At 48.4% G+C, this 17,019-nt stretch overlaps 1 protein-coding gene across 2 annotated transcripts in view; it reads left to right on the plus strand.

Annotated features, from left to right (window-relative positions):
• The window catches only part of Galnt10 (polypeptide N-acetylgalactosaminyltransferase 10), a 141,752-nt gene that overhangs the window by 32,886 nt on the left and 91,847 nt on the right, over positions 1–17,019 (plus strand). The gene's annotated exons all lie outside the window — the stretch shown is intronic.

The raw sequence follows: 17,019 nt of genomic DNA on the forward strand, positions 1-17,019 counted from the left end.
ATTCCTGTCCCCCTTTGAAAGTTCCAGTCAGCTGGAACAACAGAGAGTTCATCGTGTTCATTGCCTGGAAGGATTGTAGGCACACAGACACCCATGATACAATGACATTGGAAGCTAAGCTTTTAACCCACTCTTTATAGGGGAGAGGGGAGTGGGGACATAGGTGATCTAGAGGGGTAGCTGGAAGCGGGCCAGACCACAGACAGCAATAACCACGATATGACACAAAGTTTCCCTGGCTCTGGAGAAGCATGACAGTTCTGGGAAGGTGAGGAACAGAGCTGTCATGGTGCACCATGGTCCCTGAAGTCTCAGGAAGGAACCACAAGTCTGTCTTGGCATGGTTGAGGGAGGATCTTTTGAAATTGGTCTTCTGTGAGGGGAAGGGTTGAAAGAGGGTTGGGGGAGGACCCAATTCTAAGGTGGCAGGGAGGCTTGGGAACTTATTGTCTAAGCCCTGAACTTGGGGGATTGTTTCCTGAGCCCCAACAATATGACTTATCAGGGCATGACCTGAAGCCCCGGGAGAGTGTCAGCAGCAAGGTTATGGAGGGTGGAGACCCCAAGGCTTACTAGTGGCCAGTGAAGGGCAGTGTGGCAGGAGCCCCTCCAGGCAGGTAGAGCAGTATCTGCTTGTTCCTTGTTAAGTGCCATCCACCTCATCGAATCCACTTCTCCTCCATTTTCCAAGTTTCAGAGTTACCAAGTCACTCTGAAGGCTCTCTGAAGGCTCAAAGCATTCTTTAAGACGTACGCAGGAGCCAGGCGGTGGTGGCGCACGCCTTTAATGGCAGCATTCGAGGAGGCAGAGGCAGGCGGATCTCTGTGAGTTCAAGACCAGCCTGGTCTACAAGAGCTAGTTCCAGGACAGCCTCCAAAGCCACAGAGAAACCCTGTCTCGAAAACAAAACAAAAAAAAAAGACATGCGCAGGAGGCCAGTGGTGTGGCTCAGCTGGCTATCAAACCCGACAACCTTAGTTTGATTCCCCAGAACCTGTATGGTGGAAAGAGAGACCTGACTCCATGGGTGTTCTCTGACCCCCATGCATGGCACCCCCCCCAACCCCAAACACAGAAAATAGATTACAATGTAAGAAAACATTGTCAGAATGCAGAAGGGAGAATGCCACACTGTAGTGTGTCACAGTCTCAGACTCTGACCTTGGACAAATGCTGTAGCCTCTCAGATCCTCTGTTCCCCACCTGTACTACAAGGACAGTCATCTCAGCTCTGTCCTTCAGAGAGTGGTTGTGAAGATTAAAGTTAAAGCACAAACATGGCTTAGCTCGCTTTTAGAGATGCTGTGGCAGGAGAGAGAAACCTGACCACAGCCGGGTCCTTTGCATCTCCATTTCACCGGACTTTGGTGACAGGGTGCTCTTGGCGAGACATTTTGCTGAGGTTAGTTTGGGTCAGGTGGATCTGCAGATGGGAAGCCATTCCATGTGCGTCCTTCCAGTGCCGCAGAGACACTATTCCGAGGAAGGAAATGAATAATGAATGAATGTTTGTGAAGTCAAGCTGCTTCTGGGAGGGATCTGTGAACAGGAAACAGCAAATGTGGACAGTCTTGTCTTGCTCTCTCTGCAAGAGCCTGGCACCAGCAGAGACTGCAGCCTCCCCAAAGTATTTGTGGCCCCCAAGGCTATTGGGTCAAGGAAATAAGGCTGTGACTCTTCAGAGTGCCACCCCTGGGGGCCCCTGCCCTGTGCTTTCAACACAGCCAAACAGTCATTCAGCAACACGTGGCTGTGAGTTGTCAGCCTTGTTTCTGGCGGGCATGCAGTAGACAGAACCCACAGTCAAGGAAAGATGGAGCTGGAAGCAGGGAAGAATAAGTAGATGGTGCAGTGGTGGTACTCAGGAGACACCAGCCAGAGCTTTGGCTGCTGGGATGCAAGGGAATGCCACTTAGGAGAAGTACTGTTGGGCAAATGTCTGAAGGATAAGATAGCCTGAGGGGCAGACCCCAGGATGAGACCAAGGCTCCTGGTGTGGCTTGGCTGGCCCGGCCTGGTCTTGAGGAGCAGAGATAATAGAGAGTCCTGGAGGGATTTGTAGCCCTAGGTGAAGAGTCAGGTCTGTATTCTATAGGGTTGACAGTGGCACTTACTCAGTGGCAACAGGCCCAAGGGGAAGAGGAAAACCATCTATGAGGCAGGGAAGCCTGACAAGGGGCACTCAAGGGTTAGACTCAGAGACCATCTGTCTTCTCTTTTTAGGGGACATCTTGAGCTGACATGGCAGCCAACAGTGCCTTGCTCACCAACAAGCCTGAGTTCCTCTGTACCGTGAGAGGGACCCCAGCAGCAAGTTCTAGGGTCACATGCTCTTACTTTACACAAGTGAGGTAATTTAACCAGTCTCACCACTGTCTCCACACTGATACTTCCTCCTCCTCTGGGGCGGGGCCACAGGCATGTTTTTCAGCTTCTGTATAGTAGAGCTGAGTTAGGGCACATCTGTCAGCATTTGCAAATCCGTCCCCATGTGCATGCCTTATTCCCCCCCCATGTGCATGTCTTATCCCCCCCCCCATGTGTATGTTTTATCCCAACATGTGTAGAGGATTGAACCAAGGGCCCTGCACATGTTAGGCTAGTGGTGTGCCACTGTGACATACTAAAACTTCCCCTCCCCCTCCCTCCTTCCCTTCCTAATTTTTTGTTGTTGATTTTTGTTTTTGTTTTTGAGACAGAATCTCACTACAAAGCCTGTAGTGGACCTTGCTATATAGATCAGGCTGGCCTCGAACTCAGAGATCCTCATGCCTCTGAGTGCTGAGGTTAAAGGTGTGTGTCACCACGCCAGCTATCCTAGTTAAGGTTTCTATTGCTCCGATGAAACACCATGACCAAAAGCAACTTGGGGGAAGGAAGAGTTTATTTGATTTGTGCTTCCATATCACTGTTCAACATTGAAGGAAGTCAGGACAGCAACTCAAGAAGGGCAGGAACCTGGAGGCAGGAGCTGGTGTTGAGGCCATAGAAGGGGACTGTGTAGTGGCTTGCTCCCCATGGCTTGTTCAGCCTGCCCCCTTATAGAACTTCACCCACATTGGGCTGAGCCCTTCCACATCAATCATTAATTGCCCCATAGGCTTGCCTGTAGCCCGATCTTATGGAGGCATTTTCTCAATTGAGGCTCATTCCTCTCCAATGACTCTAGCTCATGTCAAGTTGACACAATACTTGCCAGCATAGCAGCCTTTTTTTTCTGATTTTGAGACAGCATCTTGACTGGTTACTCAGGCTGGCTTTGAACTACTGATCTGCTTGCCTCAACCTCCCAAGTAGCTGGGATATCAGGCCTGACTTTCTCTCCTCCTCCTCCAACTCCTCCTCCTCCTCTTCCTTTTCCAGTAGGGCCTCATATTCCATGCCTGCCTTGATCTTGCTATGTAGCTAAAGAAGACTTTTCTAGTTCCTCAACTTCTACTTCCTGAGTGCTAGGATTGCAAACATGCATCACCACTCCCACTTAAGCAGTGTTGGGGGCCAAACCAAAGGCCTTAGCGTTTTAGATAAACACCCTAGCAACTTAGCTACATCCCAGCTCTCATTCTCTTTAAAGAACCTCCCCACGGGTCCCACAAAGCTGAACCAGGCCATGGCAGTTGTGACTCTTCCTCCCCAGAACCTTAGTGGCTGATGCTGCAGTAGACTGGCTCCTTAGCTCCAGAACAGAAGAAATCCTGAGGCTATGGGGGTGTGTGTCTGCAGATATCCAGAGGACTGTTTGTTCTTGGTGTGCAGTGTGGTCGCTAGCATCCCTGGGTTTGCTCTGCTCTGCATTGTTTTTGTCCTGTGGTTAACTTTGCTCCTAAGGAGAAGTTTGTGTGTCATTAGATCATTCTATGTGAGGGAAGTGGGACAGCATGAGGTCAAGGGTCTTGTCAGGACAGTCTCACAGATAGGGTCAGATAGTCTGTGTCCAGTATGGAACCAGTATAGATGCATGGAAATTTCCCTCACTTGATGGTTGCACATTATTTATTTTTAAATCCGTGTGTGTGCATGTAGGGAGACAGAGGTGGAGATGAGGTGACTTGATATTTTGTCATGAGCAAGGTGTTCAGTTCCTCTGTGAAGGAGACATGAGCATTAGAGCTGGACTTGAAATTGTTTTATCAATGAGTTCTTATGAATAATGCAGTTGGGGCAGTCCTTTACAGGGTTTCAAAGAGTTTTTCATGTATGCGATGTCATCAAATTGTCTTAACAGCTGGGAGCTGGTATTGCCTTTATTTTGCTGAGTCTAAAAGGCATGTCTTTTCATTATGCTAATGACAGGCTCTGTAATATAACATTGATGTAGGCCCTAGGCTTCTCTTGTGCACATCAGCACCTCTACCCCTCACCGGAACCATATCCTGTGTCTGATTCCTGAACGCAGAGAGCACAGAAGTATATACCATGTGGACCACTGTGCCCTGAAGTCCTGCTGAGCTCTGCAGGCCCCTGCTGTGCTCTCTGTCTCTCTGTGTGTCTCTGTCTATCTCTCTCTCTCTCCCTCCTCTCTCTCTCTCTCTCTCTCTCTCTCTCTCTCTCTCTCTCTCTCTCATGTCAGCTTTGACTGGGAGAACAGCAGGGGAATCAGACCCTCAACTCTGCTGTGTACACACACACCCCAGCCTGTCCCTCCATCTGTGACTCAGGACAAATGACTTAAGTGACACTTTCGGATATAAAATAAGGTTATAATCACAGCATCTGTTCATCACAGGAATTCCACTAGATAACCCATGTGCAGTACTCAGCCTGGTGCCTGACCCAGTGTGCCTGTTTATTTACTTATAGGCAGTAGTGAGGATTGAACCTGGGTCCTATTGCATGCTAGGCAAGAGCTCTACCACTGAGCTACAGCCCCACCCCATAATCGAGATCTTAGTTGTCATCATCTCCATTCTTCTAATAATTGCTTTCATGTACTAAGTATATTCATCTTTGTTTGGGCCACTTTCTATACTTTTGCAATTATATTCTAAACATGAATACAATAACCTTCAAAGTTTTAGTTGTTGTGGTTGAATTGTTTTACTATGGTGTATATTGTGTGTCTCTGTAGGGGTGCATGTGCCATGATGCCATGTGAAGGTCAGAGGCAACTTTGTGGAGTTGTCTTCTCTGGCCTTTCAGTGGTCTTCTTGAGTCCTTCCCGTTGCTATGACAACACCCCCCTCCCCATGAACCAAAGCTTAGGGGAGGGCCGGTTTGTTTTAGTTCACAGCTCCAGCTTCACAGTCATCATGGTGGGGGAGTCACAACAGCAGGGTCTCCATGTAGCTGTCTTGTCACCTCCACACTCAGGAGTAGAGAAATGAACACACGTGTGGCTAGCTCTCCATCTTTCTCTCCTCTTACACAGCCCAGGACCCAAAACCCAGGGAATAGAGCCACCACTTTTAGGCTGGCTCTTCCCACCACAATTAAGGCAGACAAGAAAATTCCCTACAGACATGCCTGCAGGCCAGCATGATCTAGACAGTCCCTCACTGAGATTCTCTTCCCAAGTCATTCCAGGTCATGTGGAGTTGACCGATTAAAACTAGCCTGCCTATGTGGGTCCTGGGAATCAAACTCAGGTTATATAGCTATGTGGCAAAGGTCTTAACTATTGAGGCACCTCACTGACTTCTTTATTTTCGTTTAAGACAAGGTCTTGAAGTGTGGTCCAGGCTGGCTCCCAACCCATGATGATCCTTGAGTGTACCACTCTGCCCAGCTAATTAAATGTATCTTTAATAAATTAATTCTGTATGGAAATCCCCGTCGCCTTCAGTTTTCTTTTTAGCATCTGTTGGAAGTATTTTTCAAAGCTCCATCTGAATTCACTCCCTTGAAATCCACTGGAAAGCCTGTCTTATCACTGCCAACCCACCGAACACCTCATCGAGATGGAGAGGGAGGAGGGAGGCTGTGTGTAATTTACGGTCGCCACTCCTCGCTGCCATTTGGCATTCTACAAGCTGCCATAGCCATTAGCAGTCACTTTTGAGTATTTATGATCTTGCGGCTGGAGCACTTCAAGTCTCATAACAGAAACAGGGTCACATTTAGAAAATGTCCCTAAAGCCATGCTGGAAAATGAGACACCCCTCTCAAACCTACCCAGGCTGATGGATGGGGCCAGGCAGGCAGCATTTGGCAGGCCCTGCAGGCCAAGCTTTTTACACACCTCAGCTGGAGGCTGGCTGTGTAGCTCAGGCCTTACCTGCCAGGTCTGGGCTGTCTGCTTGGAGGTAGCCAGAGTGGACTAGGGTAGAAGGACATATCACTAAATATTAGGTAGGCTTTCTTGTGGCAGAGATGAAGCTGGGATCTAGTGGTTCTTTCTGGCTCCATGGTTGACAGAAAGAGCTTTGGGGACTGGAGAGAGGTCTCAGCAGCTAAGATCACTTGTTACTCTTGCAGAAGATTCAGGTTCTGTTCTCAGCAAGCACATAGAGGCTCAAAACAGCCTTTAGCTCCAGTTCCAGGGTATCAGATGCTGTCTTCTGATCCAAGAAAGTACCAGGCATACATGTGACACACATACAAACATGCAAGCCAAACACTGGTACCTGCAATATCAAATTAAAAAGAAAGAAAAGAGCTCTGAAGTAGGAGTGAGTGCAGGCTAGACCAGGCACTAACCTGCCACAGCAGTAGGTTGCCTCTACTGGGGGCTTCCAGTTTCCCTCTGTTAAGCCGAGTGCCTCTTCCACCCTATCAGTCTCTAGACTCCCACCGGGTGTCTGGCAGCTAAATTAAACAGGGGTTTTGATTAGGAGAAGCAAAGGGCTTCAAAGAAGGAGAGGAAAGTAGGGTTTAAGTTGCCAAGTTAAATTAAAAGCCAGGATATTCACAGTAGATGAGAAGGGGTGCTGTCTTCAGCATTCTAATGTGCCAACCTGCTAGGGAGAGATTTTTCAGTGAAGGGTCCCAGGGAGGTGTGAAGTGTGAGTCTCTGCCCCTGCCCCTGCCCCTGCCATCGCTGTGAGCCCGGGACCAGGGTCTGCACCTATAGATCCCCTTCACCTCTACTCCCCTCCGGGGCTTCGGCTGTTAGTATACACTTCCCTTAGCCCTGACAAGGGTTTTCAGAGTCTCCCACTTCTTTTTTCCCATTGGAGCCTTTGGAAGTGTCCCCGTACACAGTACGAGTGCCGCCCTTGCCCTCTGCTGACAAGTGCTGTTGTCATCAATGTCATTGGTTACTATCTGTGTGCCAGCACAGAAGCAATAGAGATCGGGACATGACCCCCCACCCTGGGGTGACCTCGAACTATGCACCAAGGCTTCCAGCACTCTGGGACACTGAGGACATGCCCTCCCATCATACTGTACTGCTGTATCTTGAATCCCCCAATGCCCGCCATTCCCTCCAACCATAAAATTATAAATGTTAAAAATGAGGAAAAAGAGAAGAGAATGGCTTATTTCCTCCCCCTTCTTACCCAGAGACTCCTACTCCTGGATGTTATTTTTTTTTTTTTTAAGTCCTCCCATCACACTTTCAGCCTTGGAAGCATTCTTAGTCATTAATTAGTAGTTTGCATTAATATGCAGATTGAATTCATCTGTTTCAGGCAAAAGTTTGTCTGGAGGAAACAAAGTAGCTGGCGTGTTAGAGCCCTCCACCTGCGCCTTCCCCCCCCCACCTCTCCCCAATCATTAGCAGGATTATCACTGATTAGGAAGCCTTGGTGGGGCTCAAGGGTGTGCGCAGCCCCTGGGGCACTCAGGGAGGACATGTCCCGCTCTGAGGACCGCTACATGGACGCCATCGGGGAATCATTAGCTCTTGGAACAGAAATTGGCTTCATAAATACTAATCTACAGGAAGCGGTTTCCACTCCCGTTTTTATTTCAGTTGAATTCCTCCTTGGCTCTGTTATTGTCTGAGGAGGTCGGTTTTTTATCTCCAGAAAAAAATAAAAAAAGCGTATCCTCTATAATATGACTACTGATTGCTCTCTTACTGTGTGTGCACCAGGTACCCAGAGAGCTGTGGTTTTGACGTACACACACCTCGTGAGGAGGCTGTTATTTTCTTCCCAGTGCACATGAGGAAGTCGGGGCGCAGTGAAGGGAAATCTGAAAGCTGGCAGTGTGTGACCCCTGCGTTGTTTGGTTTTGGTGTTTTTCCAAGGGGTCTTTTACTGCGCAGACCTGGCTATCCTGAAACTCAAGACGATCCTCCTGCCTCAACTTCCCCCATGCAGGGATTACAGGCTTGTACTACCGTAGCCTGCTGGGGTGTGAACTTGAAGGCCTACTGTCTGTGCTTTTTTCTAGTTGACCACTCAAGGCCTTTCCAGCCAGGCTGCTGTGTTTCTATGTGTCCTCACACTGTCATCCTTTTCGAGCTGGTTCTGAAGGATATGGTTTTGAGGTTTGGCTGTTCCTAGGGTGCTGGGCCTGAGAGCCCCTTAAATGTGTGAGACTTATCAAAGACAGAGGGAGGCATCAGAGGGCATGGGGTGAGAATGTCTTGTATTTTCCAGTAACAATAAAATTTCACTATAGGAAGCTGATAGAATGCGAGAGAGCCGAGATACAAGAGCAAACTCAGTGGTTGTAGCAGTTGACAGATGACCACAGGCACCTTTATGTCTCTGCTCAGCCAGCAGATAAAGAGGGCACGAGGGCAAAGCCCTCAGAGGTCTGGGGCATGCAGGTCATATATTGCAGAGCTATGGTAGATCTCAGGAAAACCATGATCTTTCCATCTTCCTAGTGTCATGGGAAAGGGTGGCCATCACACAGTGGTTCATTCAGCCTCTGTCACATTCCAGCTATGTGGCTAAAGGTGTGTCTGTCTGTTACCACGCCTGCTCCTTTCTGTTTGTCCCACCTTCCTGCGGGCTTGTTATACTGCTGGTTCCTGCCCCTACCCCAGGGTGAGCCCCAAGTGACTGAGTCACAGTCTGGAACTTGTATGCCTAAGTTTCTGGTGCTGGTGCTGTGTTCTAAGGCATGCCCCTGTCCTCTCCTGTCTTCCCCCTGGAGTACATGGGCTCTGGGCCAATTGGCCAGTATATCACCAGTCCTAACCCAGAGACTGTTGAGCCAAAGCTGTAAGCGTGCCATGAAAGGAGTGACATTTTGAACAGCCAAGAGGGTATACCCCAGCCTGTCCCTTAATCCTGGCCCCAATTCCTGACCCCACTAACACCTCTGTTCCTGTGTGGTCTTCAGGATGTTGGTCAGCAAGGGCCTGACCTTCCACTTGTGGTCAGGCCAAGGTGCCTGTCTCAAGCAGTTGATGGACTGCAGGCCCCATGGCAGGCCCACACACATCCCTAATCCCTGGTGTTCCTCATAGTGAGAGTCACAATCCCCAAGGAGGTGAAGCCAGATAGCCTTTATTCCTGGCTTGCAGAGGCCACAGGTTTCTCTGCTACCCTGCAGGTCACCCCTGGCCTTCAGGAGCATGTGAGGGAATTTCTTTCTTTCTTTCTTTTCTTTCTTTCTTTCTTTCTTTCTTTCTTTCTTTCTTCCTTCCTTCCTTCCTTCCTTCCTTCCTTTCTTTTTCTCTTAAAAAACTGTATTTATTTATTCATATGTGCGTTGGTGTTTTGCCTGCATGTATGTCTGTGTGAGGGTGTCAGATCCCCTGGAACTGGGGTTACAGATACTTGTGAGCTGCCATATGAGTGCTAGGAATTGAACCTGGGTCCTTTGGAAGAGCAGCCAGTGCTCTCAACTACTGAGCCATCTCTCCAGCCCTAGGAATATCTTTCTTGAACACACACACACACACACACAAACACACACCATGTGGGCAGCATTGCTTTCCTGGAACCCCAAGTGTAGGATCCCGTGAAGAGATTCCAGGGAGACAAATGGAGATTCCGTGGAATCAATCTTGCTCACCTGGTGGTCTCTGCAGGCTACTATTAAATTGCATTTTCTTTTCATTTTTCTCTCCCTTCCCTGGGATTAGCTCCCCTTCAAGCCTGACACCAGTTAGATTTTTGTGATTAAGTGGTGCAGTTAAGGCTGTGGGAACCCCGTGTTCATCTGTAGAACCAGGAGACTGTTAGGGTAACCCCAGAGTCATGTAGCTTCTGGACCTGAGGGTGTAGTGGCTGTTTAGATGTAGTTTTATTTCCTGGAGTATCACTTCTAAGTGCTTGGTAGGCCTTTAGATTATCTCCCCTAGAAACCCCATGCATAATTTTGGCTGCTTGTAGCTGTAATTAATGGGAGGCACAGCTCATTCAAATGATAAGGAGATTTATTTCTTCGCATAAGAACCCGGCTGAAGGGTGGCTGTGGAATGAATTAGTTCAGTGGCTCAGCCAGTATCATCTGATAGTCATTCTCCTGTTCTTTGGCTCCACCATACTGGGCCTGTTCTCCCCAGGGTAAATTTCTTCACTGTGTCAAGATGAGGGCTGTGGCTTCAGAACTCGTGTAGCTCTGGAACCCTGCAGAACGGATAAATGCACAAAATCAGAGTTCTGTTCAGGAAGAGGGAGAGATTGGAGTGAGATGTGACCCCTGGGGTAAGGATCCCAGTGCCAGGCCATGGTGTGATACACTGACCTTTTCTCTTTGGCCTAAGAACAGACATCTTGTCCTGAAAGGATGAGACTTACACAGAGGACTCTCAACCAACACTTCCTAGTGTTATTTCCTCTGGTGTCTCCAAGTGACCCCCTGGTTGTCAGATCCCTGGCTGTTCTCAGAGTGAGCCACACCCCATTTCTACCTCCTTGCCTTGCTTGAGCTGTGGCCTGTGTCTGAAATACCCCCATTCCAGAGTGCCGAGCTTTCAGCCTAAGATGTACCAAGCCACAAGATTTAATACTCAGGTTCACACCCCAGTGAGTTTTTGAGTCATGTGTGCTTTTAAGTGCATGTCTCCTCTACTTTTCTCCATCTCCAAAGCTGGTGCTCCCACCACCTCCACCCTCCATGATATTCATGCCTTGTAGTTTGGCCTGGCAAGCATCCCATGATGGCCTTTGCTTGCTGCACATTTATGCCTCAGGTTCCAGTGGTCCTCGGTTCTCCTTATTTTCTGCCAAGCAGCATCTGATGCAAAGACCTTACCTGACTGCAGTTGGTCCTTGTGGCAAGAACCCCAGATGGCCCTCTGCCTCCTCATCAGGATGCATACCATGTCTCTTGGTGTCTTTTCTCTGTCCATCTGTGGTCCAGTCTTGGTGACAGACACTATTCTAGATTCTTTGGCATTGTCATTGGTCTCTGCCATGCCATGATACGTGCATCCAGCCAGTGATTTTTCTGCCTCAGGCTGGATATCAGCCATTTCTCTGAGAAGCTACCTGTCTTCTTTCAGTGGAAAATGGGATTTTTAAGACCACAAACTGGGTACCAGGATGCTTTTTGTCCCTGTGCCATACTCTTGACTTTTTCAGGGACCCCTGGGAGGAAGGGATTATAAGTATAGTTGTATTCACATGTAAAGATAGACTGTGTCACGAGTCCTAGCAAATGTGTTTAATTGAAACCAAAGACTTTGTGACTGTGTTCTTTTCTTTCTGTATATCTGTTTCAGCACCTTAGGTTTCAACACATGGAGAACCATAGTTACCTTTTCTTACCCTCGACAATGGTCCTGACAGTTGGGATGGCAGCATTACAACAACCATGACAGGCCTGGAAAGTGCTGGGAACGCTCCTTGCATCTACTGTCCTACTTTGTGTGTTTATAGGTGCCGTGTGTCTGTCGCTCTTCACTGTCCCTTTTACAGTTACTTACATAGTCCCAGGGGCAGCTGTGGAATGTTGCTGTTGCCGTCTGTGTATCTCCATGTCCCTGCAGTTGGCTCTGCTCACTGAGGCTCTTTCTGGTAGATTCTTTGATGGGCTCCTGGGAACAGTATCCCTTACATTCTTCAGTGTTGGTAACAGTTTTGCCCTTGGACCTTAAGTGCCAGCGTCTCTGGATATAAACTTCCAGCCTCTCATCTTCTCCTTGAGTGCATTGATCATGTGAGCCCAGTTTCTTCTGCAGTAATGTGTGTATCAGGGGCTGACACAGGTCTCTCACCTGTCCCTGATGCCAGGCCTGGAGGTCATGCAGGCTGTAGTCCTCACATGGCCCGTGGCACATTCCCCTTCTGCTTCTGTTGCCTGTTCTAGGCCTCTGCTCTCTGGATAGAGCCACTGTCCCCATCACTTCCTGCTTCTTTCCATGTCCCCTGCTTTGCCCACTTGTGTTTTAGGCTAATGGGGAGCCTTGGTGGCTCATCCCGTTGTGGGAGCTGTTCCAGTGGTTGTGCTGTGTGGTAGCCTTGCATGCCTTTCTGAAATCCAGACAAACTGAAAAAACCCAGGCTTTGTTGCTCCCTTGCCTGTCTGATCCATGGCTTGTGAGGAGAGTGCTTAGGGAAACTATGGATGTGCCCAACACAAGATAATAAACTGAAAAATTAAACACCTTTTTTTTTTTTTCCAAACTCCATTGGGAGGTTTTCCGATGTGAACTTTGGAAGTGACAACTGTGTTGTGTCACAATGTGAAAATGTTGAATGCCCTGCCAGTGGCCTTCTTCTGCATCCCTCTTCTTCCCGTCTCTCCCCTCCTGTCCTTTTCCCCTCCCTTTCTTTCTTCTGGCTTTGTTCAAGTTTGATTCACACACTGTTGTCATTGCATACCTCAGTGGCTCAGAAACCACGATTCTGAGGCTGTCGCCCAGGAAGCCAAGTGTCTCAATAACCCAGTGGCTTTGCTTCTGTATTGGGGAGAGTATCAGGAAGGACCCTGGCAGTGTCTGCTGAGCTTGCACACCTCTGCCTTGCCGACAGGCCTACTTCAGGTCCTGTGAGACTGCGGCCGTTGAGAAAGAGGGCTGGCTGGGTTAGACAGCCAGCCTCCAGCATTGAGGCACAGCTGTCACCTGCTGCTTTAGGCACCCAGGATTGGCCCTGCCATCTGTGCTGTCTGCTCAGGAAAACAGGACATTAGGTCTTCAGAGAACCTTGTGCGTTTTCAAGCATTAGCACCACATGGACCCTGTGACTATGGCTGCCTTCCTGTTTGTCTTAAAGATGTTGTCTCACTTGCAAAGGAAGAATGCCTCCTTAAGCTACTGACACCAACATGGGAAAGACTGGGACAGTGCTGCCCTGATGTTCCCAGGACCCCAAGGCCTCAGTGACCTCTACTGGGTATCATTTGCCTCTTCTAGGAAGGCCCTTCTACCCCTTCAAGGCAGCAGGAAGCTTCCAGCAGCTCTGGACTTGGTTTCTCCAGCTCAGCAGCCCAGCACAGAGGGCTTCCTTCCTCCTGCTGCTTGTGGCCACCGGCCACCTTAGCGCTTTCTTCCAGTCCTGCACTTTACCCATACTCCCCCTCATGTGATGGTGGTGGTGGGACCCCTTACTCTGGAATGGAATGAGGAAGCTCAGAAGTGAACAGCCAGAGAAAAATCTATTCCCCAAGATCAGGGTACAGGCCCCAGGAAAGGGGCAGATGAAGGTTGGGTATACAGTCACCTGCTTTTGTATTTAAAACAACAGTTACTTTAATATTCAGTAAGAACCACAAAGCCCCAGAAGCAGGTTATCTTTTGTGGGCCATTTAGGTGGGCTCTAAAGATGAAAGGCCACGTGGAAGTTTAGCACACTCACACTTTTCTCAATAGAGAGCGAAAGGGCAGCTTTACTGCCCATGTGTGACTAACATATGCGCACATCAGCCTCCTGGGGTCTTCACACAGCATCCTAGAAAGGCAGAGTTGCACTCACCTGCTGTCCTTAGGGAGCAATGGCTTTTACATGAGCGAGTTTTATCAATTTGTTTGTGCTTTCAAGGTTTGACGCTGTTTTTAAGAAACCTTCCTTAAAGTGCTTCCTCACACTAACATATGCTGATCCGATGAACACAAATGGAGGGTTTTCCATGTCATTTGCACTTCTAGAAAGCCAGGCTGAGTGCCAGTGGGTGTGAGTGTCTACGGGAGAAATCAGTATGCTTCCCCAGACCTGAGCTGGGAGGGACCATGCTTCTCACATGAAGTAAACATGCTTGTGTTATGTAAAATTCTCAGGAGTGTTATAGATGAAACTATAGGGAGACAGGGTCTCACACAATAGCTCAGGCTTCTCTGGAACTCAACCTGGAGCCCAGGCTGGCCTCAAACTTGTGACAAGTCATCTGCCTCAGCCTCCCCAGTGCAGGCATGATCCTCCAAGACTACTTATGTCTTCATGCCAGGAAACACTTGGGCTTTGCTAGGAGAAGTCAGAAATCAGGCCTTCAAAAATGAATGCATTTAGATTCTGCTATATAAATCAGGCAGCTTTTCCTGTGGGGTCAGTCCAAGATCATGTGACTTGTCCAGGGTAGACTCCCTGGGGCTTTAGATTTCAGGGCTTTGGCCAGTAGATAAATGGGATGTCAACCCAACTGCTTACCATTCCAACCCATGACCCTTGTCACTTAAGAGGAAGTAGGTTGTCTGTACCTTCTTGACACACAAGAACAATGAATGGTCTGCCTGCCCTCACTGTCAGGAGTCCATATCTTGCTTTATGGTCTGCTGTTCATGACCATTCAGAACTTGCTCTGATCCTGAAAAGGGATCGCTGGCGAAATTAATCTTAGCAGAAGTACAGTTGTTTTTCTCAAGAAATGCTGGCCTGTTAAATGTTACTGATTTTCGGAAACTTTTTAACCTTCATTTTGGAACAATTATAGATTTTACCCACCCCACCCCCCAGTATGCAAAAATGAACCCTATGCTCTGGAATGCTGCTTGCAGACCACAGCTCTGGTTTGTGGCTTTGGCTTCTGGTGGTTATGATTTTTGCACAAATTATAAAGCCCTGTGCACTCAGAATACCCAGCAGAGTGGTTTTCTTTCAAACTGAAGAGAGCCAAGTTAGACTTAACATAAACAACAGGGAGCATGCTTCTTACCCATCAGCATGCATTTAGGTGGTACTTTCTGTGCATGGTCCCTGTGTTGTCTACAGAACATGAAATTCATGCAGCATCATTGCTGCCCATCAAACCTGCGTCTTCCCCACTTTCCACAGAGAGGGTTTTGTATCCAGACCCAAGGAGCAACTGTAGAGATGGCAAACAAACAGAAAATGTGCCCTTTGGCGGCGATATGTTAGAGGATCTTTGGGAGCTTCAGGGACCTTGAGGAGGTCACTTTGGATTAGCTGGCCTTATGCCATGACTTCAGACAGTTATTTCCCCTCTGAGTTCCTCTAGTCTGAGGTTTTCCTTTCTGAGCTACAAAATGGAAAGTTCTAGTTCATTGGTTTTACCTAACTTTCTTACAGATAACTGTACCATTTTATAGTTCATTATTGTTATTAGTCTTTTGTTTTGTTTTTGTTTGAGACAGGGTTTCTCCATGTAGCCCTGGCTGTCCTGTAACTCACTATGTAGACCAGGCTGGCCTCGAACTCGGAGATCCACCTGCCTCTGCCTCCCAAGTGCTGGGATTAAAGGTGTGCCCCAACACTGCCTGGCTGTTGTTATTAATTTTTTATACTGCCCAGTTCCTAAATTAAACTTCACCACAGATTCCTATGTATGGAAGAAAGCACTTATTGAGAGGGTCTGCCATTTTGGGTGTTCACAGGGTGTCTCAGAACATGTTCCCTGAAGGTGAGGGGACTACATTTGTTTTAGCAGAGAGAAAGAGAAAGAGAGAGGGAGGGAGAGGAGCAGGGAGTGGTTAATACATTCTAACTCCTTCTCCCCTAAATCCCACCCTTTGCTGGCTTTGATTCCAGTTCCCATGTTTGAACAGCTCCAAATCCTTGCCCTTCATGGCTGAGGTGTTTTCTCTCTGTAATTACATTATTATTCCGGACACTGTCGGAATGCTTGTCACAGAGGAAGGAGGATTAGGCCGGGCGGGCCAGCGGCTGATGCTAGCGCAGCCAGGCAGCTGCCCTGTGCCTGGCAAGGGAGACTGCATTCTGGAAGCCAGGCTCCCGGCTGAGCTGGCTTCATTTAATTAGTCTCCTGTCTCTTCTCCCTTCGAGACAGTGGCAGAATCCAGCACGAACCTCCTTAATGACTGCAGATGCTTCTAATGACATTTCGTCATCGCTCATTTTAAGCAAATCAGAAAATTGTCAAAACCACTCTAGTCTCAGGAAATAACTTTGAGAAGCATCTGTCTCTCTGGGGAGTAAAGTGGCAAAGGCATCTCCTCCAAGCCTCTCCAACACGGAGCCTCTGTTGGCTGTGTGCTCAGGTGCTCAGTGAATTCCTTAGTTTCTTCATCAGACTCAGTGTGACCTCGGCAGATCTGCAGATTCCTGTGCTGATCACAACCAAGAGTCAATATATAAAGCGGTTATGGCTTAATTAATTGGCATAGATCGTAGGTAAACGTCAGGCTAGAGAGAAGGGGTAAGTATTGCTTTGTGAATCGGCCTCTGTGGAAGGCACAGACTGGCCGTGCTGTCTCCTACTGTGATGAGTTATGGATGACCCAGTTAACTGCATGGGAGTGTGAGGTGTGGGGAGGGACACTCATTATTAAACACCTGTGTCCGGGAAAACTCCTGATGTTGTTCCTGTGATCTTACAGAACACTATGAAAACTCTCCAGTGTCTACCTTGTTGCTTGGTAGATAAAGAAACTGAGACAATGGCTCCTAAGCGCAAGAGCAGCCTAAGTCACAGATGGAGAAACAGGGTCCCATGAGGGAAGAAGGGCTGACCCTTGCCACAGGCCAACAGCACCCTTGCTCGGAACTTTACTCAGAATTCAGTTCTCCCCGGAACTGGGCATGTTCATGGAATAACTCTGAGTAGGAAGGAAGCTATGCTCTATGCCCTTCCCAAGCCCTAGGCATGAGTCTTCCTCTGCCTAGGCTAGCTAGAGAGAGCAGGAGGCCCCAGAGTCACTCCCTCTGTGAATAACTTTCCCCACCAAGACCTATAACTAGCCCAGGGTGGGGTTCCCACTTGGACTCCTCACTGTTTCTTCAGCATCCTTGTGCTCAGGCTTCACCAAACTTCCATCCTAGCTGAAAATGTAAAAGGAATCCCTACCCACCCAGCCCCATGTGGAGCTCCTG

Source organism: Cricetulus griseus, chromosome 7, assembly GCF_003668045.3.
Source record: "Cricetulus griseus strain 17A/GY chromosome 7, alternate assembly CriGri-PICRH-1.0, whole genome shotgun sequence".
NCBI classification, from domain to species: domain Eukaryota; kingdom Metazoa; phylum Chordata; class Mammalia; order Rodentia; family Cricetidae; genus Cricetulus; species Cricetulus griseus.